Here is a 27,060-nt window from a genome sequence, read left to right on the forward strand (position 1 = left end):
TAGTTCAGCCAATCCTGACCAGTCTCTATTTACATGGGATAGGCTATTTACATACAGCTTACATAGTAAAATGAGGAAGCAAAAATAATCCTACTTGTAAAACAATTCCTTGTAAGGCAGTCATGGAAAAATACTAAAGGAATATAAGATATACCTGTGCTTAATATTCAACAACATTTGTCACGAATGCTGGTGATAATTCCACAGTCAGCTACCGCAGGTCTCACTCACCTGAGTATTAACTCTTTCCCTGCTAGCGTTTAAAAAAAAAAAAAAAAAGTTGGCAGCCACCGACAGCATTTTTTTTTAAATCATTTTAACAAAGGTTTCCCCAGAATATTTTGTAGTATGAGTATTGGAGCATACTGTCACAAATCAGCACAGAACAAACAGGTAAGTTGCAAGGATGTTTATTAACACAAGGAACATTCACGGCAGGTGAGTTTGAGGAGAAGTGAATTAATCTTGCAGAGTTTATTGATGTGATGGATCTGACAAAGTCTCTTATCTGTTTCAGGTAAGGATGGCTGACGCGAAACAGTCGTTCCGAAGCTTTGCGAGATCCCGAAGCGCAGATGTGTCGAAACACTGATCCGAAGCGTGATTCGAAACACCCATGTCACGTGACTATGACCAAACGAAGCCTCGAAGTGTTTCACTAAGTGTTTCATCAGGTGTGGTCCGCCGAATCAGCGTTTGATTGACACGGTCGGGAACAGACCACACAATCGCACATCTGTATAAAAGTGAAATCAACGAATCTTGACCTCGTGGGTTTTTGTTTGGGAGTTTGATTTCGAGATAGCGGATTTTAGATTATATAGTGACATAGTGAGATTTGATTAGTTAGGCTATTTAGGCTTACATTTAAATTTACACTACACATTGACTGATAGGCTTGAGACTGACAGAAGCCGCTTTTCCACCGAAATTACCCGGAACAATTTGTCCCAGGAACTTTTTTCCCAGGAACCTTTTTTGCCCCAGACCGGTTGCTTTCTGCGTTTACACCGCGGTCTAAAGTACCGGGAAGGTAAACTGCGCGCAACTGCTCCTCCCAGTCTGCGACGGACAGTAATCAGTTTTGAGCGCCACATTTATAAGTATGGAGGAGATTCAAACTGTGCTGCAGTTATTGGTTTACTAACGAGGTAGGCTAATTAACATAACAAAATAGACGAGCACTGATACTAAAGCGTGTTCAGAAAGCTCGTATGCGTATAAAATTAGACAAGGTACGTTGTGAGATGACTGGGACGAACGCGCAAAAATTTCCTTTTGCGCAAATACTCTTAAAAAAAGCCTGAACCCCGTCTATCAATCATAAATAGTGACAGTCTTGTAAATAGTTGTTTGTTACCAACCTCAATGCGCTATTTCAATCCTGTTATAGTAAATTTGTAACATGGTTTGCCTTGCAATAGATGACAATGTGTAAACATAATGACTTAATATTAAAAGCTGTGGCAGAAAAGAGACGAGCACTGATAAAGCGTGTTCAGAGCTCGTAATGCTAACGTTAGATATAAAATTGTATGTTATCAGCTATTGCGGACATTGGCCGTGAGATGGCTGTGACGAACGCGCAGAAAGTTTCCTCTTCCACAAATACCCAAATAATAAAGCCTGAAACTCGTCGCCAGTCCCCCAGTTTTTTTTATTAAATTCCATATTTGCAGACAGACAACTTTACTGCATGAAGCCACTTTTTAAAAGGGAGGTTAAAAATAAAGAAAATGCTGCGTGGAGTCATCCAACCAAAATGCGGCGTGAACACAACCAATCAGCTTGTGCAGCGCACAAGTCCCACCCCTGAAAGTTCCTGAACTTTGAAAAAGTACTACCTCGTGAGCAGGGACTATCGGAGGGGCAAATATTTACCCGGAACTTCATTTAGACCCTGGTTCCTGCGGTGTAAACACATCGAGTACCAGCCCAAAGTTCCTAGTTCCTGGGGAAAGTTCCTGCGGTGGAAACGCGGCTAGAGTATATAGTGACACATTAATACATAGCCTAAATATAAATATAGACAGCTAGATTAATAGATAGATACAGATAGATTATAGATAGGCTACATATATAAATATCTAGATAGATTATAGGTAGATACATATAGATACATAGATTATATCTAGGTACATATCTAGATACATAGATAGATTATAGATACATATCTAGATACATAGATAGATTCATATAGATAGATACAGATAGATAGATTTGGATAGATAGATTTGGATAGATAGATCAAATGGAGGCTCCCCAGAAGAGATGCCGTACATCTGTGGTGTGGGAGTATTTCTGTTTAGAAACCCCAAATAAAGTGAGATGTGTGTATTGTGATCGCCAGCTAGCCTACTGCAACAATACATCATCCATGATGCGCCATTTGAGGAGCACTCATCCTGCCATTGTGCAGGGTGCAGAGGATGGTATCATTACCCAAGGCCTGCAACTGACACTGCTGGGCCATCTAAGCAATGCACTGTTTGAAATATAATTATAATTGAAATATAATTACAAATTTTTGGGACACTGTTTAAAAAGTCCATAGCCCTATGCCCTACTAATGTCCCAATCACAACTGCCAATCATGTTAAAAATAGCTTCAATGTGAATATAATATAATATAATATAATATAATATAATATAATATTGTGTGAATATACATTTTATAGGTCTACATATGAGACACACAATGCTACAGCTAATGCCACAGTGGAAGTGAAAAAATACATCAACGATGCGTATTTGCCCAGAACTCATGATCCACTAACTTACTGGAAAGAGAGAGCAGTAATCTTTCCTCATTTGTATGTCCTAGCTAAAAAATATCTTTGTATGCCAGCAACAAGTGTCCCTTGTGAGAGGATTTTTTCAAAGGCTGGAGAAATTATCTGTAAAAAAAGAAGTAGGCTAAGTCCTTCCACAGCAGAGAAATTAATATTTTTGAATTAATATCTCTAAAAAAGTGAGACATTGTGGCTTGATTTCTTTTATTAATATTCATTTTGAAGGACCAAAATAACATTATGCACAGTGAGGAGCCTATAGGTTACAAGCTTCACATATTAGAAAAATACAATAATAAAAAAACAACACATTTTTTTAATGGCTTGTCAAGGTTGTTTCAGATCAACACCTGCAAGTGACCACTAGGTGTCACCGTTGAGACGGGTGTCGGATTGATTCGAAGCCTCGAAACAATATGGCACATTTGGTTCAACTGTTTCATTGCTTCACGAGGCCTCGATCTGGCCATCACTAGTTTCAGGTTGAAGATGACTGGATGAGTTTTGACGATCGGAAGCAGGATAGCAGATGAAGACGGGGGAGTCGGAGAACAGGCTGACGGCAGGTAAGTAGCTGAAGAAGGTAAGTTGAGTCTTGGTATTTGCATGAGAGAGTCAGAATGTTGAGTAGGTATCAACGAGACCTGACGAAGGACTGAGGGAACTGGTGGTGAATATAAGGAGTGAGGGAAGTGGCAGGAGATTGATGACAGGTGGTGAAGACAGGTGCAGGTGATTAGTATTCCGGGGATGCAGATCGGGTGGGCGGAGTGTAGAGAGCTGGCGCTGACGTATGGATGTATCCGTGATGTATGTGACACGGATGTATCCGTGACACATACAATATATCAAAAGAAAGAGAAGTGCCTCTGCTTTAAAAAAAAAAAAAAAAAAAAAAACAAAGCTTCAAAGTCCTGTTGCTCGTCCTGGGTCAACATTTCATTCAGTAACATTAGGCAGTTTTGATTTAAATACTGTTTAATGTTGATGATTGTGTTATTTTACATATGCATTTGATTTTTGAAGCCTAATGTGGGCGGAGCCGGTCGTCGCCATCTTGACAGCGCATCACTCCCGGATAACAGAAAATTGGCAAAGAGGCGGGACGTGGATAAAGCTGAGGGGCCTGGATGCTGAAACCATGCCCGCCTAGCTCGACGAGATTGAGTTAGCTCAGGCTAAGGAGCTAATGCTATATGCTACTGGCAGTACCGTTGCAAGTGCTGTGCCAAGTGTGCGACCGCACAGAGCCTCGCGCTAAAGTGACAGCTGACTTGATGATGTAAAGCCAATAGTTAAAGTTCATGTTTTTGCCCTTAGAAATACTATAATAGTTAAAAGATATAGCTAAAACTGAGACTTTGTGTGTCGTAATGCTGTATTATTCTGCTAGTTGAAAATGTATTATGCAGTAACTTACAGTATTGATCTGAGAGTGTGTGTGTGTGTGAGACAGTGATTCATGCGCATACATGTCAGTTCAGTTCTGTTCTGTCGATTCTCGACGATGACGGAGTCCAACGACGTGGGCGAAGGTATAATGCGTTTACTAAATTGTATGAAATTATCCCAAAAAAAGCAGAAACACGGCAGAGATGCCAAGTTCTGCAGCTTGAATAAGCTGAGGTGACGTGACGCTAACAGACAGAAGACAATCCACCTGTCACTCAAGTGGCCACGCCCTTAATTATGCAGAACTTTAAGGCTTAATATAATTTAAATGGATGAGTTATAAAAAAATTCACCCCCCTCAGAGTAGCCATGAAGGGCAATATTAGCTATATATACCAAACCCAATTTTTGTTCCAGGCTGTAAACATATTTTTTTCTGCTGTAAAATTGGGCATTTTAACATGAGGAGATATGTGGAATTGACTCCCTTTTGGAGCCTGTCTCTAGAGGCCAGTCGATGAATTGCAGTTTAATTCACTTCCGTGTTGGCTTCAAAAGAGAGACTGGAAGGTTGCCGCTCGGATTTGATCAGATTCAGTTCTCTTTCAGAGGATGTGTAATAGCACCCCCTACCGTCTTCTTCTTCTATGCCATATCTCCATACAGTTTATTACACTTCAACGTAGGCTCTCGCACGAGTCGACGCTAAACGGCATCTGTCTCTATCTTGCGCAATTCTCAGTAGAACTTGTTGTCCAACACTGTATCTTGCCAGCACTGATGATGCTGGAGACTCTACGATGTAGGCAACACGTTGGTTTTCATTTAAACTTCTGAGTCGTTGTCTGCATTGACACGCAATTACACATGCAGAGGGAGCATGTGAAACCCGAGGGAGGGGTTCTAGCAGACCAATCACAGCGCTTGCGTACGCGTAGAAATGACGCGTTGTTACATTTTTGGAGAGGTGCACGTCAGGGTACGCAGAAGGGTACGCGTGCTACACACAGCCTACGACAGCTATGGTGGGAGTTCGACACAGAAGATTTTTTTCCAAAATCTGATCAGATGATCTTTAGACTGAGCCGCACAGAAATGACTAAACAGATTTTTGTTTATTAATTTCTGTTCAAAAGTTATGATGTCACAAGCTTTACGAGGTCGACCCAAAATTGGTTCAGAGGCTGTTTATCGGCCAAACTTTGATCAATCAAAACGAAAATTGGTACGCTTCATCGGAACCATGATCTGAGTGGCCATGCCAAATTTGGGAACAACACCACCTACAGGTCATGAGATCTGGAAAAAGGCTATTTTTGCTCATAACTTTTGAACAGGTAGTCAGAAAATCCTAAACTTGATGTCTATGGATTCCTTGTGACTGTCCGCTATATTGAAGCAAATGACAACACTTTTTCTGCTACTCCTCCTACAAATTTTGGCCAATTTTGTCCAAAATCGACTCAAACTGACCTTTGGGCCGAGACGCACAGAAATGACTAAGCCGATTTTTGATTTTCTCTACCATTCCGATATATTCGTCTCCAAATGTGACCTTGCCTGTATTTGTTGCCATATGCTAGTTAGCTTAGCATGTCAATCAAATAGGATGCTAATCAAAGGCTATTCTTTCTAATGTGAATTTTGACGATCAGGTTAAACATAATTTATGGTAGTGACCAAGTGATCTTAGATGTCTAGTAGCCATAGGGGCTTGGCCCCCAATCGCTGCTTTTAGCTATATTTCTTGATGTTTTTGTATTTCCAGATATTGTCCGGATCGCTCATAACTTTAAGGCCGTGGCTGTTCTTATTCTGATGTCTTTATTACATTCACAGTTTGCAATCAGAGTCATTCCAAAGATACTTGAATCTTTCCACGTGCTGCAATTCCTTCCCTCTGAGCAACAGTCCTAGTCCCAGTTTCTATTTTTCACTGTTAGCTCAGATTTTGTACTTTGTAGCATCCCCTCCGTTTTATAGTCACTTGTCATACAATCTCTTGCCCATACTTTGAGCTGACATTGTCGACTCTTTGTCCAAAAGCACGTCTAAGTAATTGTGTCAAGAGACCAATATCATCTGCAAAACGCAAGTTGTTAACTGTTCTGCTGTTTACACATACTCCGTGGCTCTCCAGACCAAGTGCCTCTCACATAAAGTGTTCCAGATAGATGTTGAAGAGATCTGGAGACAAAATGCAGACGACTGTTTGCTAGAACTAATTTGTCACATCATTCCCGACTCTTATAGCACGTTGTGTATTCTAAATCAGACTGATCAGCTTGGGATGGATTCCATAGTGGTGTAGTACTTTCCAAAGGACTTGATGCCACACTCAATCAAAGGCTTTCTTGAAATCAATAAAGATCAAGTAAAGCTCTTTGTCTTGCAGAGCGAGGTACTTCTCTACTATCAATCTGAGTAAGAAAATCTGTTCGATAGTGCCTCTACCTGGTCTGAATCTGGCTTGTTCCTCTGCCATTTGCGATTCAATATCGTTCTTCATCCTGCTCCTGATGATCTCAAGGATGATCTTACTTCAGTGGCAGATGAGGCTATTATATGGTGATTTTTGCATTTAATTGTATCCCCTTTCTTTGAGATGGTAACCAACAGGGATTTCGTCCATAGCATAGGAAACTCACCAGTGGCCCAAAATTTGTTTGGCAAAACTTGTGTATGTGACAGACTACGGCTTCACCGTCACCTTTCATTAGCTCGCCTTCAATGCCATTAAAGGGGTCATATAATGGTACATGCACTTTTACAAGTTGATTGTACTGAAATGTGTGTTGGCAGTGCCTGTACACAACCATCATAAAATGATAAAAATCCATCCAGTTGTTTTTTTTAAATCTTCTTATATGTTTCCTCCTGTCTCAAATCAAGCTGTTCGATATTGTGACGTCACAAAATCGACGCCCCTTCCACGATGGCTGATTGACAGCAGCGTTTCAACACAGCCCTGCCCTCGCGCCCTCGTGAGCGAGCTGTCAATTCATAATCCCACGTTTATAATGAACGACGCGTTATGGTTATTGTTTTATTGTGTTACAAACGGTGTCCGCACAGAACAGAGGGGCGGGGTGAGCAAAGCTCATTATCATTTAAAGGCACATGCACTGAAACGGCGTGCTGAAAACAGAGCTGTTTTTGACCAGGTAAAATGAGTGTTTTCTTACAATACTAATGAGAATTTTTAATTAAAGTATATTACAAACTTTTAATTTAGACCCTAAAGAATCATATTAGCTTGTACAAAAATGACATTATATGACCCCTTTAATACCAGGAGCCATCAAGGCGAGCTAATCAAAGCTGCTACCGTTTAACAGTGAAAAAACGGAAAGCCGAAAATTTTCGTCAATGGCGGGGAAAGAGTTAACATTGGACTACATTTTCCAAGAGCCCACCTGTTCCTCATCACTCAGAACCTCAGTTCACTCTTTGTGAAGTCTTGTTTGCCCCGGATACATTTCTGAGCATCATTTCCTGTGTTGTTTTGCTCTTGTTTGACTTCGCCTTTGATTACCTCTGATTACCTGATCCTCTGCCTGTTATGACCACGTTTACTGCCCTGCCTCTGATATTGTTGTTCGCCCTGGTTACTCGATCCACACTGCCTGTACTCTGAACTTGCTGTGTTTTAAAAAACGCACATAGATCCCATTCAGCTGAAGTCCTCATTACAATATTATTGATTTAACTGCACTGACAATATTGGATGAAAACTGAGCTGAGCTGGATGATGACATCACTGTTTTCTGCAGAACTGCTTTATAGATTAAATGAACTAAATTAATAATTGATGATCTTTACAATGGATCAACACTAAACTGACTTCAGCTGAACAATGACACTGTTCTTTTAGAGTCTTTTATTGAACTGTTTGCATCCTTGAATCTTTTTCCTGTATCACTGTTATCACTATAAAGCAGTAGTTATCAACCAGATATTAACCTCATAAGTTATTCTGAATAGACACATAACCAACATATATTTAAAAAGATATATTTAGAAAACTCTCACTTGAGTTTACATTTCGACTCAGAATTACTCAGACTGTTCATTAATATTAATAATTAATATGGAGATAAGCTCAAACATATAAAAATATTAAGAATATAATTTTTAAATGTATAAAAAAATATTATGTGCAAAAAGCAAAAAGCATGAGAAGTTATAACAACTTATAACTACAATTAAAGTAAAGCCACAAGTGTGATCATGCTTCTTTTCAAATCTGAGGATGATTGTATGAACCATGCATGTTTCATACAGTGTCAAAATTATCGTAAAGTGTTGAATGAAGTGTTTCGTTTTGCAAAAGATCTGAGGTGTTCTGCTACCCGTGTGTGTGGATGTGTGAATTGTGTGTAGTGTTTTGACAAAATATGCCTCTCGTTTTTAAAATCGTGCTTAAAGGAATAGTTCACTTAAAAATAAAAATTCTGTCATCATTTACTCACCCTCAAGTTGTTTCAACCCTGTATGAGCTTCTTCTGCTGAACACAACAGAAGATATTTTGAAGAATGTCAGTAACCAAACAGTTGATGGACCCCATTGACTTCTTTAGTATTTTTTTTCTACTATGGAAGTCAATGGGGTATGAATGATGACAGAATTTAAATTTTTAAGTGAACTTTTTCTTTAAACTGTGGTCCTGACTATCTGTGGTCATAAATAATCCCAGCAGGGGCGGTTCTAGGGTGAGTGGAGATCTGGGGCTTAGCCCAGAAAAAATCCATGTATGTGACTTTTTATTTTAATAAGTCAGAAAGATTTACCTTGTTTAAAATATACAAAAAAAAAAAAAAAAAAAAAAAAAAAAATGTTTAAATAAAATGTTTAAAGTTTATCCCTTGTATCCTGACACATGCTGAGGTTGTGTCTCTATCTCACTTTTTTTTTTGTCTCTGTCTCTCAGTTTTCTTTTCTTTTCCAATCAAGCCTGACTGGCTACACTCGTCCTGGTAGAACAGGGATAAGAAGTAAATATTAAGCAGTGCACTGACATACTTTTACTATACAAACATATACCGGTCAATGGACCTTATCTCTGTGTTTATGCATTACAGTAAACAGATTCAAGTTATTCAGTCTAGCAGATTAACCTTAGCCTCATAAAAAAAAAGGTGAATAAAGAATCTATAATAATAATAAAAAAAAAAACCTTCACCCATTCTTCCTGCACATATTACATTTTACAGGCTACCTTATTCTTACTTTATACACTCACACACATAATACACACACAAACACTTAAAGCCAAGTATAATTATAAACGCAGGGCTCTATACACTTATATTTTTGAAGGAGCACTTACACAGCACTTACAAATTGCATAAATAATCTTATGAGGCTAATGTATCAAATATAAAATTTGGAATACAGAAATATGAAATGATGAAAAAAATTAGAATGGTACTTTGCCACTAGGTGGCGGCAAGCCACTGCCTTAATGAGTGAGTCGGTCAGTCATTTAATCAATTGATTCGTTCGAAACAGATGATTCATTCAGAAAAAAAGTAAGCAACTGTTTTTATGAATGGGTCAGTGAATCATTTACTCACGCAAATTTATTCAGTAAACACCGCTGTGTGTTGCTGCAGAGCACAACAACATGCTTTGTTTGGAACCATTTCCTTTGCGAAATATGTTTTTTTTTATTATCTTGTTTATTGAATTGTTGCCCTGACACGAAAAGTCTGCCAAAGACCGTGCTAACCAAACATTATAACCGCTCTGTGTGTGTGTGTGTCCTAAAGACTGTGCTGCGCAACCATTAACTGTTAGATGTTCAAAATGTAACGTTAAATCAGACACAATTTAAAACCGATTAAGAAATATAATACTATGATTAAAAGTTACAGATACCTGAAGCTGTTGTATCTTGGCGTTCAAGTGTTGGCTGGGGGTGTTTTACTTCCTTTTTTTTGAAGAATTTTGAAATATCCATTTTTTTTTTTCAAATAAATTGATCTAGTAAAATACTACACGCCAACAAACCACCTGGCTCCAAAAGATCTAATTTCATTGGCTGGATCGTACAGACGCTCATCGATGGTTGGCCAGTTTACATGTCAGTCAGAAGCACTAGACTCAGTGGGTGGTTTTTGTCGGGTGTGAATGACAACGCGTAAATTGACAGACACTGTAGACGTGAGAGTCGAGAGATATTTATTTATTTGTTTATTTATTTAAATTCTAATATAAATTACTTTATTGGGCATGGAAACTCATTGATGGTATAGTAATAAAAACATTCGGGGCTTTACTGAAAACATTCAGGGCTCCAGCCCCCTTAGCCCACCCCTAACGCCGCCCCTGAATCCCAGGATGTCCTTTGGAAAAAGGTTTAACCCTGTAGGGTCACCGCTGCATACAGTTGCAAAAATGTCACGGCAGCTGAGTGTGAAAAGTTTGTTCCAAAGGCCAAATAGTTGTGATCGTGTTAAAAAAGGTGAAAAAAGAGGAGCTGATGTTACGGGGGAACCAACTGGCAGTAAGGAGGTCAGGAAGGGAGTACTGCGTTCACATGGGTGAGGAGGAAAGGTGGCAAAATGTTCTGCGACATCTGTAGAAAAGCTAACATGAGTAACGGATTTGTCCGAGGCTGCATGACGATGCAGAAATCAGCTTTAAATGATCCCAAAAGTAGCGATAGTCACATCAAAGCTTCACGGGTGCTCAACAAGAGCGTGGCAATGGTCAAGAATGTCGAACAATCACAGGCTGCCTGTAATGAGGCATTAAACAGTTCAAGGTTGTGTTGCATATGGCACATACAAACACCCCGAGCCACATTTATCCTAACCTAATACACCTCTTACAGTCTGCTGGGTGTCCAAACCTGAACAATGCACACACGTACACCCACCACGAGACTGTCAGTCAGATGGAGGAGGCTATAGCAATGACCATAAATAGCACTGTGGATGAGCGTATCACCAACAGCAGATACGACGGGATAATAGTTAATGAAATGACTAATAACACAGTTAAAAAAATGCTGATCACATACTTGACAATTCAGCAGAGAGGGGAGCCTGAAACTGTGTTCATTGGAAATCATGCAATACCCTCTGGCACTACAAAATGCATAGCAGCAAAAATAAAAGATCGAAAAATTAAATATATTAGGTGTATAAAAATATATATTGTGTCACAATACAAAAATGCATCAATATGTCGTGGATAGTGACAATGTTTTGTGATTAATTCACCCAAAATGAAAATTTCTGTGTGAGAAAAAAAAAAAGTTTACAGAGTTTTAGTGTCAGTACTACATTAAACTACTGCATTTACATTACATTGTAAAGCGCTTTGAGTTTCCAGAAAAGTGCTATATAAATGTAACAAATTATTATTTTTAAAACTGACTTACGCCGAAATGTGCAAACCAAGCAGTGTAACCAAAATCTGAAACTGTCAGCACTCAGAACTCTGCAAGTTGGCCAAAATGTGCTTGCTAGAGATTATAGACAATCACACCCAAAGTAGCAAACCGGTACAGTATTGTCTAAGACTGGATCTCTCACTTACACTGTACGAGTGGGAACTAACAGGGTTTGGCGTAGTAGAAACATTGATCAGCTTTTGGACGAAACCGCAGCACAGGTTAACTCTTCTCAAAACACCGGAAACCTCCCAATGCTCGGACGAGTATCCCCTTATGACACCAGAGGCTCAATCAACAGTCTCAGCTCACCATCTCTTCCCCAACATGTAGAGTCTCAGGCGAGACGTTATCCGTTTAGACACTCAGTTTCAGTCAATCTCATGTTAATCTTGAGTACCTATAGAGTATTATTGCATCCTTCAAATCTCCAAAAAGTCTTTAGTTTCATTATATTTATAAAAGAAAGATAGGCTGTACCGAGTCTTTCCGGAAAAAAGCGAGCGGCTGGAGGCGTGCCGTGTGGGCGGAGCTTACGTGCCGATAGCTAACAACACTTAGACATTTGAAGAAGTTTGTCTATGAGTTTTACTCACTGCCTGCGGTTCCAACGCACGACCGTGAACCTTTATCGTTGGGACTGCTATATCCGGCGTCGAACTGGGCCTTGTTTATAAAACAATCATCGTCGAAATGCAGGGAACAAAAAAAGCCCTGTGACTGCAGCCGAGCACAGCGCTAGATGAGTTACTGCTTTCGCTCTCTCTCTCTGGTCTACAGGTGCGCCCGCGCCCTTCCGGGAGAAGTGCCCTTAGGACCCATATAAGGAAATTCCGCCGCATCTGACGTCACACAGACCCATACTCGAAAAAAACTTTCCGAAACTTGTGACAAACCGGAAGGAGTATTTTTGGTACAGAAATACTCCATCAAACGTACAATTTAATTTTTGAAACTTTGTCCATGTTTAGCTTGGGAATCCAACTCTTTAACAGTGTAAAAAACTCAGTATGCATGAAATAGCATTTCACCCCCCCTTTAACAAATCAATTCCAACACAGGATATTTGGTGAAAATACCTTATTTTAAATAAGGAAAAACACTGAATACCTTCAAAAAGTCTTCTGCATAAAAGGATGTCTTGACGTGGTTAGGAAAACCTTCAGAAGCTTCAGAGCTTGATTTTCATAAAATGTTAATATTATAATGACAAGTACAAGTGTCTGACCATAGCGATAACTTCAATGACAGTGTTTGATTAAATACGAGGTTTTCGCCCGACAGCAATTTGTAAATTTGTTGTTTTATCATCACCAACAACATCATACTTATTCTTCTACCCCACAGACACACGGGGTAAAACCAGCATTGGACAAAAACATACATTATTGATACAAATACTTTAGCTAAAACAATGTTTTTAATAATGTCTCAGTTAATACTTGTTAAAAAAATTCTGTTTATTTTGACAAAATATTTTTTTTTTGTTCAATAAATATACTGTCATTAAATTGTTTATTTTAAAAATACAGAAACAAAATTATTTAAAAAAAGGAAAGATTCTGAAAGCATTGAATGAGATCCCATAATAATTCAATAAAGCTTTACAGTAGTAACAAATAAATTATATTTTATTATAAATATATTTTTTACATAGTTTCATCTTAAATATGGTGATTATCTCTAAGGTAGACACCCAACTGTGACAATACAGACTCAGAGAGAACAGATGTAAGTGAACAACGGGTTTATTTAAACAACACTGAGCAATGCAGACAGGTGAATATAGAGGATGGCAATGCCATGGAAACCGGTGATCTAGGATGAATATGAACGTCTATTTCTGTCTTTCATAGAGCCAGTGAAAAAGACGGGAAGGATGGGCAGAAATATGGATAGCACACACCTCAGTTGCCGGTGACAGGTGAGATCCACGGTGATATGGGATGTACACAGAGGCAGGGAAAGGAGGAAAAGGAACGCTGGAGAGGAGAGGAGAGGAGAGGAGAGGAGGGAAAGGAACGCTGGAGAGGAGAGGAGAGGAGAGGAGAGGAGAGGAGAGGAGAGGAGAGGAGAGGAGAGGAGGGAAAGGAACGCTGGAGAGGAGAGGAGAGGAGAGGAGAGGAGAGGAGAGGAGGGAAAGGAACGCTGGAGAGGAGAGGAGAGGAGAGGAGAGGAGAGGAGAGGAGAGGAGAGGAGAGGAGGGAAAGGAACGCTGGAGAGGAGAGGAGAGGAGAGGAGGGAAAGGAACGCTGAAGACAGGAGGAGAGGACAGACAAAGACTGAGGCTGATGTGTGTGTGCTTATGTAGTGCAATGATTGGTGCGCTGATGGGTGGCAGGTGATCAGGAAACAAACAAATGATCAGCCAAAGGATCAGCTTCAAGGATCAGCCAAATTTTTCGGGGGTCCGATAACCAGTCAGTATCTGGTGTGACCACCATTTGCCTCACACAGTGCAACACATCTCCTTACATAGATTTGATCAGATTGTTGGTCCACTCCTCTTCAATGGCTGTGCGAAGTTGCTGGATATTGGCATTGGCATATTGGCATGACATGTATGCTGGCAATGCAAGAACTGGGATGTTTTCAGCTTCCAGGAATTGTGTACAGATCCTTGCAACATGGGGCCGTCCATTATCATACTGCAACATGAGGTGATGGTCGTGGATGAATGGCACAACAAAGGGTTTTAGGATCTCGTCACGGTATCTCTGTGCATTCAAAATGCCATCAATAAAATGCACCCGTGTTCGTTGTCCATAACATACGCCTGTCCATACCATAACCCCACCATGGGCCACTCGATCCACAACGTTGACATCAGCAAACCGCTCACCCACACGACGCCATACACGCTGTCTGCCATCTGCCCTGTACAGTGAAAACCGGGATTCATCCGTGAAGAGAACACCTCCCCAAAGTGCCAGACGCCATCGAATGTGAGCTTTTGCCCACTCAAGTCAGTTACGACGACGAACTGCAGTCAGGTCGAGACCCCGATGAGGACGACGAGCATGCAGATGAGCTTCCCTGAGACGGTTTCTGACAGTTTGTGCAGAAATTCTTTGGTTATGCAAACCGATTGTTGCAGCAGCTGTCCGGGTGGCTGGTCTCAGACGATCTTGGAGGTGAAGATGCTGGATGTGGAGGTCCTGGGCTGCTGTGGTTACACGTGGTCTGCGGTTGTGAGGCTGGTTGGATGTACTGCCAAATTCTCTGAAATGCCTTTGGAGACGGCTTATCCCATACACAAAAGAAATGTATTTGAAATATATTTTCAGAATATATTTTTGGAATATATGCAAATATTTGAAATTGGCCCAATAAATATATTTTAGTTAAATATATGTAAATATATTTTGAAATGTAAAAAGTCAACATTTTCACAAACAAACTGCACATTTTCAATTTATTTTTTAGATAGACCACTTCAGCTGTGGATGTGGGCATGGGAGAGCAGTGCTCTACTTCCCCCGCCCACATTTTTCCTACTGGTCGGGGATCAAACCGGCAATCCTTCGATTATAAGCCCAAAGACTTAACCAGTAGGCCACGGCTGCCCCTTTGCTAACTTTATTGGCCTAAAATTACAATTTTATGTGGGAAATAACACAGAATGCAGAGTTTTTTTTCCCTATTTTTACAGAATTGAATACAGATATTTAATAGTGTGTGTATGCAGTGTTAGACACTGAGTTCTATCTATTGTTTAAGTGCACTTCACTGTTGGAGTGACACTGCTATACTTGCATCATAAATATTGTGCATATTTTCAATATTTAAATGACTTCAGGAAAGATGTCAATAAAACAACAATAAATCTAATAATTGCACTTAGTGTGAGGTACGTGCCACCTAATATGGCCTAATAGTCCTATAGGAAAGCAACTATCTGTCATTTTACATTGCAGTCTTTTAAATGTAAGTACAGTATTTATTATAGCTGTGTGTCATAATACAGTAGTGAAATATGGTAGCCTACTGTTGTGTATAGGGGAAAAGGTAGAGGAATTACTATGATCAAAATACATTTTCGACCCTTCTTTAGCAAGCTAAACATTTTATGACCATATATTTTGTCATATATTTTACATTACATGTTATAAATGTAAATATATTTCACACATAACATCATATATTTTTGTTATATTTCAGAATATATTTCAAAATGATAAATATAAGTGGACAACGTCAATGTATTTGGAATATATGCCACATATTTTTTGACACTATAAAATATATTTACATATATTTCTTTTGTGTATGGGATGGTAGAGAAATGAACATTCAATTCACGGGCAACAGCTCTGGTGGCTATTCCTGCAGTCAGCATGCCAATTGCACACTCCCTCAAAACTTGCGACATCTGTGGCATTATGCTGTGTGATAAAACTGCACATTATCCAGCCTAAGGCACACCTGTGCAATAATCATGCTGTCTAATCAGCATCTTGATATGCCACACCTGTGAGGTGGATGGATTATCTCGGCAAAGGAGAAGTGCTCACTAACACAGATTTAGACAGATTTGTGAACAATATTTGAGAGAAATAGGCCTTTTGTGTACATAGAAAAAGTCTTAGATCTTTGAGTTCAGCTCATGAAAAATGGGGACAAAAACAAAAGTGTTGCGTTTATAATTTTGTTCAGTGTAAGAAAAGTGCAGAGCTGAATTTTTGTGCCATCTAGTGGTTTAAAAAAGAATAAAGTCAAATGCACCTTTTACCCCGGTGCACCTTTAGCCCCGTTGTACCTATATGGTAAAGGTTGTGAAATAATTGCCTCATATTAACTCTACTTTGGTGCTGCAAGGATAGTGCACAACGCCGATAACCAAACTTCTGATCTTGCCTCAGCGGTCAAATAGCATTTGTCAGTGTCAAAATATTACAGAGAATATAACAGAAATATTAGAACATAGTATCCTCTCAACAAAAACAATCACAAGCCTCCATTACCACTCTCTTTATGATGCCTTTAAATTAACCAATAGACACAAATTTTTCTAGTTTCAGATCTTTTTGCAAATTATTCCATGGTAGGAAAATGCAGTTTTCCCCAGTTATGCAATAACTCGAGGTACATTAAAAACCAAACACTTGGAACTAAGACAAATAAGTTTACAGAGATAAGCTGGAAGTTTACCTATAGCATTGCTTTATAAATAAAAATGGTAACACTTTACAATAATAGTACATGAATAATCATGTACTAATACCTGAATTAATAATTACTTTACTATGAACTAATGATGAGTTAAGACATGTATTAATGAGGTACTAACCTTAATTACGACATGAGTATCATGAATTCCTACATGAATATACCATCTTAACTACGCGTTAGTACATGCTTGTTAATTAATGTATTAATTAACATTTCGAGGTAAAGTAAATCAAACATGCTCTAGATCAGAAGAAAGATGTACTAAAAGGGCACAATGTTAAATTGTTCATAAATTTAACACCATCAATTGTCACATACATCAGTGAATGACACAAGATGTCTTGAAATATTTATATTAAACCTACTCATTGAACACACATTCCGTTTTAAGTGATTCCACTGCTGCCTTCAAGTGTAAAATACCTACTACACTAGCATATTCATTAAACAGATGCAATTTTCAAAATTAAAATCAGTGTTAGCACAGATGATGGTTATTTTCTGGATTTGTTTACTGTCTTTATATCATAATACAGTCGGATGTTAGTCTTGTTTGCTGGCTCTTCTTTGGGGCCACTATTGCCCCTTCAAAATTTGTCCACTTTTTTCCTACCGTTCAGTTCCTTCTCCATCTAAATTCAGGCACAGCACCTCTGCTCTTCCACTTCTTTACAAACCACCGACAAGCACCAAATGATATCTGATTTAGAAGAGCTGAATATGTATAAAACATGTGTAATTGATACATTTTTGAAGATTTACTCTTGGATTTTCCAAGTAATTAATGATGAGTTAGTAATGATGTGCCCCCCCAAGTAAAGTCATGACATTATGATACATTAACAAGTCATGAATTCATGTTACTTTCCAAGTAATTAATGATGAGTTAGTAATAATGTGCCCCGCCATGAAGTAAAAGTAACATGAATTCATGACTTGTTAATGTATCATAATGTCATGACTTTACTTGGGGGGGCACATCATTACTAACTCATCATTAATTACTTGGAAAGTAACATGAATTCATGATTTGTTAATGTATCATGTAATTTCTTGTCTTGGCCCTCCAAGAGTAAATCTTCAAAAATGTATCAATTACACATGTTTTATACATATTCAGCTCTTCTAAATCAGATATCATTTGGTGCTTGTCGGTGGTTTGTAAAGAAGTGGAAGAGCAGAGGTGCTGTGCCTGAATTTAGATGGAGAAGGAACTGAACGGTAGGAAAAAAGTGGACAAATTTTGAAGGGGCAATAGTGGCCCCAAAGAAGAGCCAGCAAACAAGACTAACATCCGACTGCATTATGATATAAAGACAGTAAACAAATCCAGAAAATAACCATCATCTGTGCTAACACTGATTTTAATTTTGAAAATTGCATCTGTTTAATGAATATGCTAGTGTAGTAGGTATTTTACACTTGAAGGCAGCAGTGGAATCACTTAAAACGGAATGTGTGTTCAATGAGTAGGTTTAATATAAATATTTCAAGACATCTTGTGTCATTCACTGATGTATGTGACAATTGATGGTGTTAAATTTATGAACAATTTAACATTGTGCCCTTTTAGTACATCTTTCTTCTGATCTAGAGCATGTTTGATTTACTTTACCTCGAAATGTTAATTAATACATTAATTAACAAGCATGTACTAACGCGTAGTTAAGATGGTATATTCATGTAGGAATTCATGATACTCATGTCGTAATTAAGGTTAGTACCTCATTAATACATGTCTTAACTCATCATTAGTTCATAGTAAAGTAATTATTAATTCAGGTATTAGTACATGATTATTCATGTACTATTATTGTAAAGTGTTACCATAAAAATGTACCAGTGCTGTTTTCTACGTATGGTTAGTGATGTCCAACCACTCAAGAATGCAATGATGAGTACATGATTATGCATTTGTAATAAAGCATAATGAAGGATGGTACACTGAATCAAGGCTCGTTAAGATGGAGGAGGCTGCATGCATGTATAATGTCTCCATATTCAATCACAGACAATTTTTTGGCGTTAAAAGTAAAATTCGATTTATTTCTAAAATAAAAGCCAATCTTCACTTATTCAGCTTCCCGATTAGTTTAGCAATATGCATATTGAATGAAAGTTTCTCGTCTATCCAAACGCTCAAGTACTTGCAAGAGGATACCCTTTCAAAAGTTTAACCACCAGATGTAAAAATGCACTTGTGAGCTTTAAAAAACAAACAAAAAAACAACAACTTTGTTTTCTGTGAATTTAAAATCAATTTTAAGCTCACCAGAGCACTTTGCAATGACTAAAATGCAGTCTGAAGCTCTTGCTGTTAACCGCCTGTTAAATGGATGGAGCAAGTGTATAAATAATAGCATCCAAATCATTTTTATAAATAGAAAACAAAATCCAATTCCCAAAGTGGAACCCTGGGGGACCCCTTTAGATATATCAAGGAAATCAGATTTGTGATCCTCCATATGAACACACTGAGTCCAATCTGCCAAATAATTGCTGGTCCCTGGTCTGAAACAAACACTGCTAAGTTTGTTCAGCAGCAATTCATGGTCCACTGAATCAAATGCCTTGGATAGAGGTGATAAGGTTGTTTATCACCACTGTAGCAGCAGTAATGGTACTTTGACCAGTTCTAAAACAAGATTAAAAATATTAATATCAAATAAAACTGTTTTAACTGTATATTTACCTGAGATTCAAGGATCTTAAGCAGGACGGTAGTTCTTCAGGTCTGAGGGATCACCACCTTTAATTAATGGGAAAATTAAAAATAATAAGCAGCTTTCCAAATTTTAGGTATAGAATTCGACAAAAGACTCATGTTAAAAATATAAGTAACTGGCTCTGCAATAACATCCGCTGCCACCTTTAAAAAATAAGGATCTAGGTTATCTGGGCATACAGATTTTTTGTTTTTTTTTTGGTCAATGGCTTTACAAAGTTATACTGAAGCATGTTAAAAAACAAACACATCCAGATTTCCAATCACTGATGTAACCACAGAACATGGGACAGTTGTATCTGCATTTAAACTGTCAAATACAGACCCAGAATGAATAAAGTGTTTATTAAATTGGTTAATCATAGCAGCTTTATCCTATTTTATATATGTCAGCCTGAATGTATACAGGAAGGCTAGAGGCTACATGAGTCCCTGACAGAGATTGAATTGAATTTTGAGGTGTTATTTAAATTCTCTGTGACTGAATTTAAATAAAACTCTGATTTAGACTTTCTAATCTGTAGATCTGTTTTAAATGTAGACCAATCAGCAGAGGCGTTTGAAAATCTGGTTTGTGCCCATGATTTATTTCTTAAATGAATTAACTCTGAAAGACTGTCTTAAAACCAAGGATTGTCCCTACCCCTGATCCTGAACTTCTTAATGGGAGCATGTTTACTAGAGATGGACAGAAAAAATGATTGAAAATATTCCCATGCCAGTTCAACATCCTGTATTAGAGTTACTCTACTAAGATCACTGTAGTATAAATCATGCAAGAAATCCTGCTACTCAAAAATATCTTTTAAAAATAAAACAGGGTTTTACCTTAGGGACTTTTGCATTCCTGACACAAGCAATGACACAGTCATCGCTGACATCATTGCAGAATATGCCAGTTGAAGTAAAGTTGAGAGCAGTATTTGTTATAATTAAATCAAGTAAGGTAAATTTATTTTGCACTTTAGGATCTGGCCTGGTTTGTGCATTTATGAGTTGCGCAAGGTTTAAGAAGTCATGATTTTTTTTAAAAAACAATTTGAGCTCCCTGAGAGTCAGTCCCAATTTAAAACACCTATAAGGATGAACTCATTTATTAATTTAACTCATGTAAAATATCTGAAAAGTCTTTGAGAGCATCCTTTGTGGCAGATGGGCATCTATAGCAGCCAACCACAGTGATATTAGAGACTTTTGAAACACCCACTTAGATGGCTGAGACCTCAAAGTGTTTAGCTCTAGTAATTGACAAAGTTACAGAGCTAACAAACTTAGATTTGACATAAATGGCCACTCCACCTCCTTTACCCAACAGGAAAATGTAAAATAGTTTGCTAGTTTAACAACGGGAAAAATGCGCATGGTCTAAAAGGGTTGTCCCTATTCTCTTAATGAGTAAGGGGTGTGTTTTGGGTGTAACGTGAAATAAAGCAATCAGAGTCTCATCTCCCATTCCCTTTAAAAGCCACTTGCGCTCGCGCCATGGCATATTCGCTATTTACATGGCGGAATTTGATAGTGGAAAGACTGAACGCGTCTCCAGAGCGCAGACGGATCTGCTCGTGCGCAAGGTTATAGTGTGCAAGCAGACCATCTACGGGACAAGGCGGATTCCACCATATTTTTATGTACACAATAATAATCTTTTACATTGTAATCCTTTTATTTTTAATATTTGGCATGTTTGTGTGCTGATGTGCGTCCCTTTGTGTAATAAGCAGAGTGTATGCGCGTTGTGGACCTGTCTATAGGAGCATATTACTAACGTGCTCTAAAATAATAATAAATTGCGCCATTGACTTTAGACCAGGATTCAGTTGGTCAATGGCACAGTCTCTTTCAGTTTCTTCAAAATAGCAACGCGCCACCAATGCGCCTGAACACACCTTGTTTCAGACCAGCATGCCCATGGACGCACAAATGGGCGCAAATACATTTGCTATTCAAACAATGTGACACAGGACGTGAAAATTATAACTGCGCCTGACTGGTGTATGATAGGGCCCTATGTCAGCGTTTGTTGTATTTACCCTTCATCATATCCAATTTAGGGACCAAAATTTTAATGTATAAACCCAAGGCCTGTTCTACTTTTCAAATCTGAGGGAGTGGGTAAACAATGCATAGATTTAGTAGGCCCAGGATTTGGCTGAACATTTCCAGATAACATCAATAAAAGCATTACCATACATCGTAATTTTAGTTAAACAGAAAATGATTGATCAGGACCCCCGTTAGCTGCAAACTGAAAACAAAGAGTGCTCAGTGCCGATAAAATAGTAATTTAACACCAAATGATTCTAAAGACACAGGATCTAATTTACATATGTTTGGAAGTAGAAAATATTACATTTATGAGTGGGCTGATTGACTGATGATACAACTCAAGAATTTTCATCGATGAGGTTGAGATTTGTCTTAAGTATAGCAAGTAGAACCAGGATTCACTCTCCTTATTGTGTTCATTTAATTCCTGATTGCAAAAAAAATTGCATCAGGAATATAAGGAAATACATGATGCCAACTTATATGCTGATGTATTGAGGACAGATCAGGAAGCTGGGTGGGTTTCAGACTGAACAGTTGATGAGGGTAGATCTATAGACCCAAAAAATCTCAGTCACTCTACCACACCCAGGGTCCACAGCTTTGACAGTAAATGTGCTACTGGGCCTGAAAAAAACTAGCAGCAAGTTTGAATCCTTAATTCAGGAAATGTAAAAGCTATACACCTATAGGTGAATTCATTATGTGTGGCTTCAACAAATTATATCATGTTGCAGGCTAAAAGAGATGAGATGAGAAACCCCCCACAACTACCTGAGCAAATATTATGATGATTTCATGTAATTTGATAATCGTCATTGTCAAAAACCTCTATTCTCCTATTTATATATATGTTGAAGTAATTTGGAACAATAGCTAAGTAACAAAGCATGACTCTACCACGCATTCAACTGAAATCACCCTGAACACATGTGCATAAACGAAAACCTCATCCTTGGAAAAATAATGAAGGTGTCGATGGAAGTTGAGAAAATAGTGTGAGCCCCAGTTAAATGTGTATACATGCATTTCACTAAACATTTTCCCAGGTCCGCAATGCTTAGTCACAGTGTTCTCACATAAATGGCTTGCTGCTGCTGTATAAACACAATATAGTGTTTATTCAGCAGCCATATCACCCTGTAGCCCAAGACTGGTTGCCCACTGAAGCTAAGCAGGGTTGAGCCTGGTTAGTACCTGGATGGGAGACCTCCTGAGAAAAACCAGGTTGCTGCTGGAAGAGGTGTTAGTGAGGCCAGCAGGGGGTGCTCACCCTGTGGTCTGTGTGGGTCCTAACACCCCAGTGTAGTGACGGGGACACTATACTGTCAAAGAGCACCGTCCTTCGGATGAGACGTAAAACCGAGGTCCTGACTCTCTGTGGTCATTAAAAATCCCATGGCATTTCTCGTAAAGAGTAGGGGTGTAACCCCGGTGTCCTGGCCACATTCCACACATTGGCCCTTACCAATCATGGCCTCCTAATAATCCCCATCCACTGAATTGGCTCTATCACTCTCTCTCCTCTCTCCACCTATAGCTGGTGTGTGGTGAGCGTACTGGCGCCGTTGTTCTGTGGCTGCCGTCGCATCATCCAAGTGGATGCTGCACACTGGTGGTGGTTGAGGAGAGACCCCTGATATGATTGTGAAGCGCTTTGGGTGTACAGTAGTACATATGAAAGCGCTATATAAATGCCTCATTCTATTCTATTCTTCTATTCTAATATGTAATCGTTGCTGCGTGTATGCTTGTAATTTACTACATCTTGTAATCTACATTGAATGCAAGACTGTAAAACATGAAGCTTAGTTTTAAAATTGTTTATACCGTTCCATTCACTTTAACGCTATAAACACTCCATTCTGCTGATTTTTTATGGCATTACTGATATGAATGTGCCCTTGGAGCAACTAGTGCAAAATGCCCGGGCAAAATCAGTTTTTAAGTGTGTTTTTAGTAATTGTTGGTTTGGTGTGTTTGAGTGCACATTGTTACAATTACACAGCAAAAGTTCAGTGACATTTTTATTTGTGCATGGTAGAAAGCACAACGTGAACTCCGAGAAAACGCTATGCTTGAGCAAACAGTTTGTGAATAGGCTACTACAAATGATGCCCGTGAAAGACAATGTGAAGGCATTGAATAGGATGTTTAGTTGGTGAATAGGATTTACACAGTAGTAGCATAACGTTAAGCGCACCAGAATGAAATATAATATTCAGAAGTAAACAGCATAGCTGACTTATAGATTCAGTTTACATCAACAAATGAATAAGCGCGTTGATTCAGGGAGCAGTGCAAAGTGCCCATGCAAAATCAGTTTTTGTGAGCTGATCGCTGAACAAAAAAGTTCAGGAGATATTTCTTAGCGATGGCTGATTTCAACAGTTTCAATATGATAAAAAATAACTTTTATATTGATTCAATGGATTAATTGCATTTTGGAAAAAAAAGTGTCATGAATTTATTGCATTTTTGGAAAAAAATAATCAGTTTTTATAATAAATCTTTGAAAATCAAAATCTTTAGCCTCCTTGTTAGAGCGCCTGACTCTCATGCCGGAGACCCGGGTTCGAGACCCGCACGGAGCGGGGTGTGAAGGACCCGGGTGAGAGGGGTTACACGGGCCCACACAGTACATAAGCACATATTAGGGAAAGAAATAGAGCGGTTTCACAGTCTATTTGTGGGGAGAATAATCCCAGCGCGACAGAGTGTAGGGCGGGCGGCCAGCGGCCCGGGCCAGCACCAGTACACAAGCGCGTAACGGGGAATAAAGGAACAAAGCGGCACAGCCGGTCTGAGCACAAAATACTCCTTCCCTTGGTGCCATACCAGAAATATCACCAGTATGTGAACGTAGTCTGCGCATAATCGACTGGGCAGAGCATACATGCCACTTATACTGATAATAGTTTAGCCTGCAAGGCAGGAAATTCCAGGTTATAAAACCTCACGAATGTTGATGGGGAGGCCCAGCCCGCTGCCATACAAATATCGTGAATAGAAATTCCGCTGGACCAGGCCCACGAAGAGGCCATGCCTCTAGTGGAGTGGGCTCTGATACCCAAAGGGCACTGCAGGTGTTTGGAGGCGTAAGCTGCTGCAATCGCGTCCACTATCCACCTGGACAGGCTCTGTTTCGAGGCGGCGAGACCCTTGGTGCGTCCGCCAAAAGAAACGAAGAGCTGCTCGGAACGCCTGAGAGCGGCGGAGCGCGTGATGTAAACTCTCAGCGCCCTAACAGGGCATAGGAGGTTATCACTGTCACCGTTATCGGATGCTGGCAGAGCCGAAAAGGAGATGATTTGTGCCCTAAAGGGGGTTCCAATCGCTTTGGGGATGTAACCGTGTCTCGGTCTGAGAATGACTTTTGAGTCATTTGGTCCGAACTCAAGACATGCAGGGCTAACAGATAGCGCGTGCAGATCCCCCACGCGTTTTACTGAAGACAGAGCTATCAGAAAAACGGTTTTGAGCGAAAGGTACTTTGGATCCACGGATTCAAGCGGTTCAAAGGGAAAAGCCTTCAGGGCCTCCAGGACCAAGGACAGATCCCAGATAGGAACCGAGGGGGGCCGCGGGGGATTCATCCATCTGGCTCCTCTGAGGAAACGGATAATAAGCTCATTCCTTCCTATTGCCCGGCTGCGCGTCGTCTCAGCGAATGCTGCAATAGCCGCCACATACACTTTGAGCGTAGAAGGGGACCTGCCCTTATCCAACAGCTCCTGTAGGAAGGAGAGCACTCGCGGGACCCCACATGTACGTGGATCAAAGCTCTTAGTAGCGCACCATTTAGAGAACACAGACCATTTAGACGCATAAAGCCGTCTCGTGGAGGGAGCTCTAGACTGTGTGATCGTGTTCACAAACCCTTCTGGCAGGTCAACGGGTATCCGTTGATTATCCATGCATGCAGAGACCATCGCTCCGGATGGGGATGCCAGATCGATCCACCGGCTTGAGAGAGGAGATCCTTTCTCACCGGGATCGGCCATGGGGGTGAGTTGCGACAGCCTCACTAACTCTGGGTACCAGACTTGGTTCTCCCAAAGCGGGGCTATGAGAAGCACTGGGTGGTGCGTTTCCCTGATCCTCGCTATGACCTGAGGTAACAGGGAGATCGGAGGGAAAGCGCACAGGGGGAGGCTGGGCCAGGTTTGGGACAGCGCATCCTCGCTTTTCGAGAAAAATATCGGGCAGTGAGCGTTGTCTTTCGACGCAAAGAGGTCGACCTCCGCTCTGCCGAATAGGCGCCAGAGGAACTGGACTGTCTGAGGGTGCAGGGACCATTCTCCCGGGGGAATAATGTCTCTGGACAGTCTGTCTGGGCCGACATTCAAAATGGCCCGGCACGTGCGCGGCTCTCAGCGAGCGCAACGAGCGGCGAGCCCACACGAGAAGGCGTTCTGTCAGGTTGCACAGGTTCCTGGACCTGACACCGCCCTGTCGGTTCACATAGGACACCACGGACAGATGGTGGTCTGACCACAGGCCAAAGACCGGTTTGCCCTCGAAAAGAGCGCCCCAACCTGAGGTGGAAGCGTCCGTCGAGATAACTTTGCGGTGTGAGACGGCTCCCATTGTCACTCCCCGCTGGTACCAGTCGGCCGCTAACAAGGGCTTCAGTGCTGAAACGCAGCTCTGAGTCACTCTGATTCGAATGCCGCCGGAAGCCCAGGCTCTGAGAGGCACTCGGGCGTTCAACCAGCGTTGCAGCGGGCGCATATACAATAGACCCAGCTGAAGCACTGCTGCAGCTGAAGCCATACAACCCAGCATCCTCTGAAATGTCTTGAGAGGTGCGGTGCTGCCCTGTTGGAAGGACGCAGTCAGGCGTTGAACGCAGCGCGCGCGCCGTGGCGATAGGCGGGCCGTCATTGCTACAGTGTCCAGATCCAGGCTTTCCAGGTGGCTGAGAAGCACTGTTCTGTGGGCGATGAGTTCGGCCTCTGACTGTGCTAGAATTAGCCAATCGTCCGGATAGTTCAAAATTCGCATCCCCTGACCTCTCAGGGGAGCGAGAGCCGTGTCCATGCACTTCGTGAGTGTACGGGGTGCCAAAGACAGGCCGAACGGCAGGACGGTGTATTGATATACCTGACCGTCGAAGGCGAATCTCAAGAATGGCCTGTGACGGGGTATTATCTGGATCTGAAAGTATGCATCCTTTAGATCGAGAGAGATAAACCAGTCCCTCGGGCGAATTTGCACGAGGATCTGCCTGGTTGTGAGCATTTTGAACGGTCTTCTCATAAGAGCTTTGTTCAAATATCTCAGATCCAAAATCGGTCTGAGAGCTCCGTCCTTCTTGGGAACGAGGAAATATCGGCTGTAAAAGCCCGACTCGCTCATAGAAGGGGGAACCGGTTCTATAGACCCTTTGCACAGAAGTGTGGCTATTTCTGCTCGAAGTAGATGTGCTACTTCCCCATTCACTCTCGTCTCAGTATGCGCCCGAAAGTGCGGGGGGTGGCGAGCGAACTGCAGAGTATAGCCTAGTTTTACTGTGCTTAGCACCCAT

This window comes from Squalius cephalus (genome assembly GCF_949319135.1).
Source record: "Squalius cephalus genome assembly, chromosome: 9".
Taxonomy (NCBI): Eukaryota; Metazoa; Chordata; class Actinopteri; order Cypriniformes; family Leuciscidae; genus Squalius; species Squalius cephalus.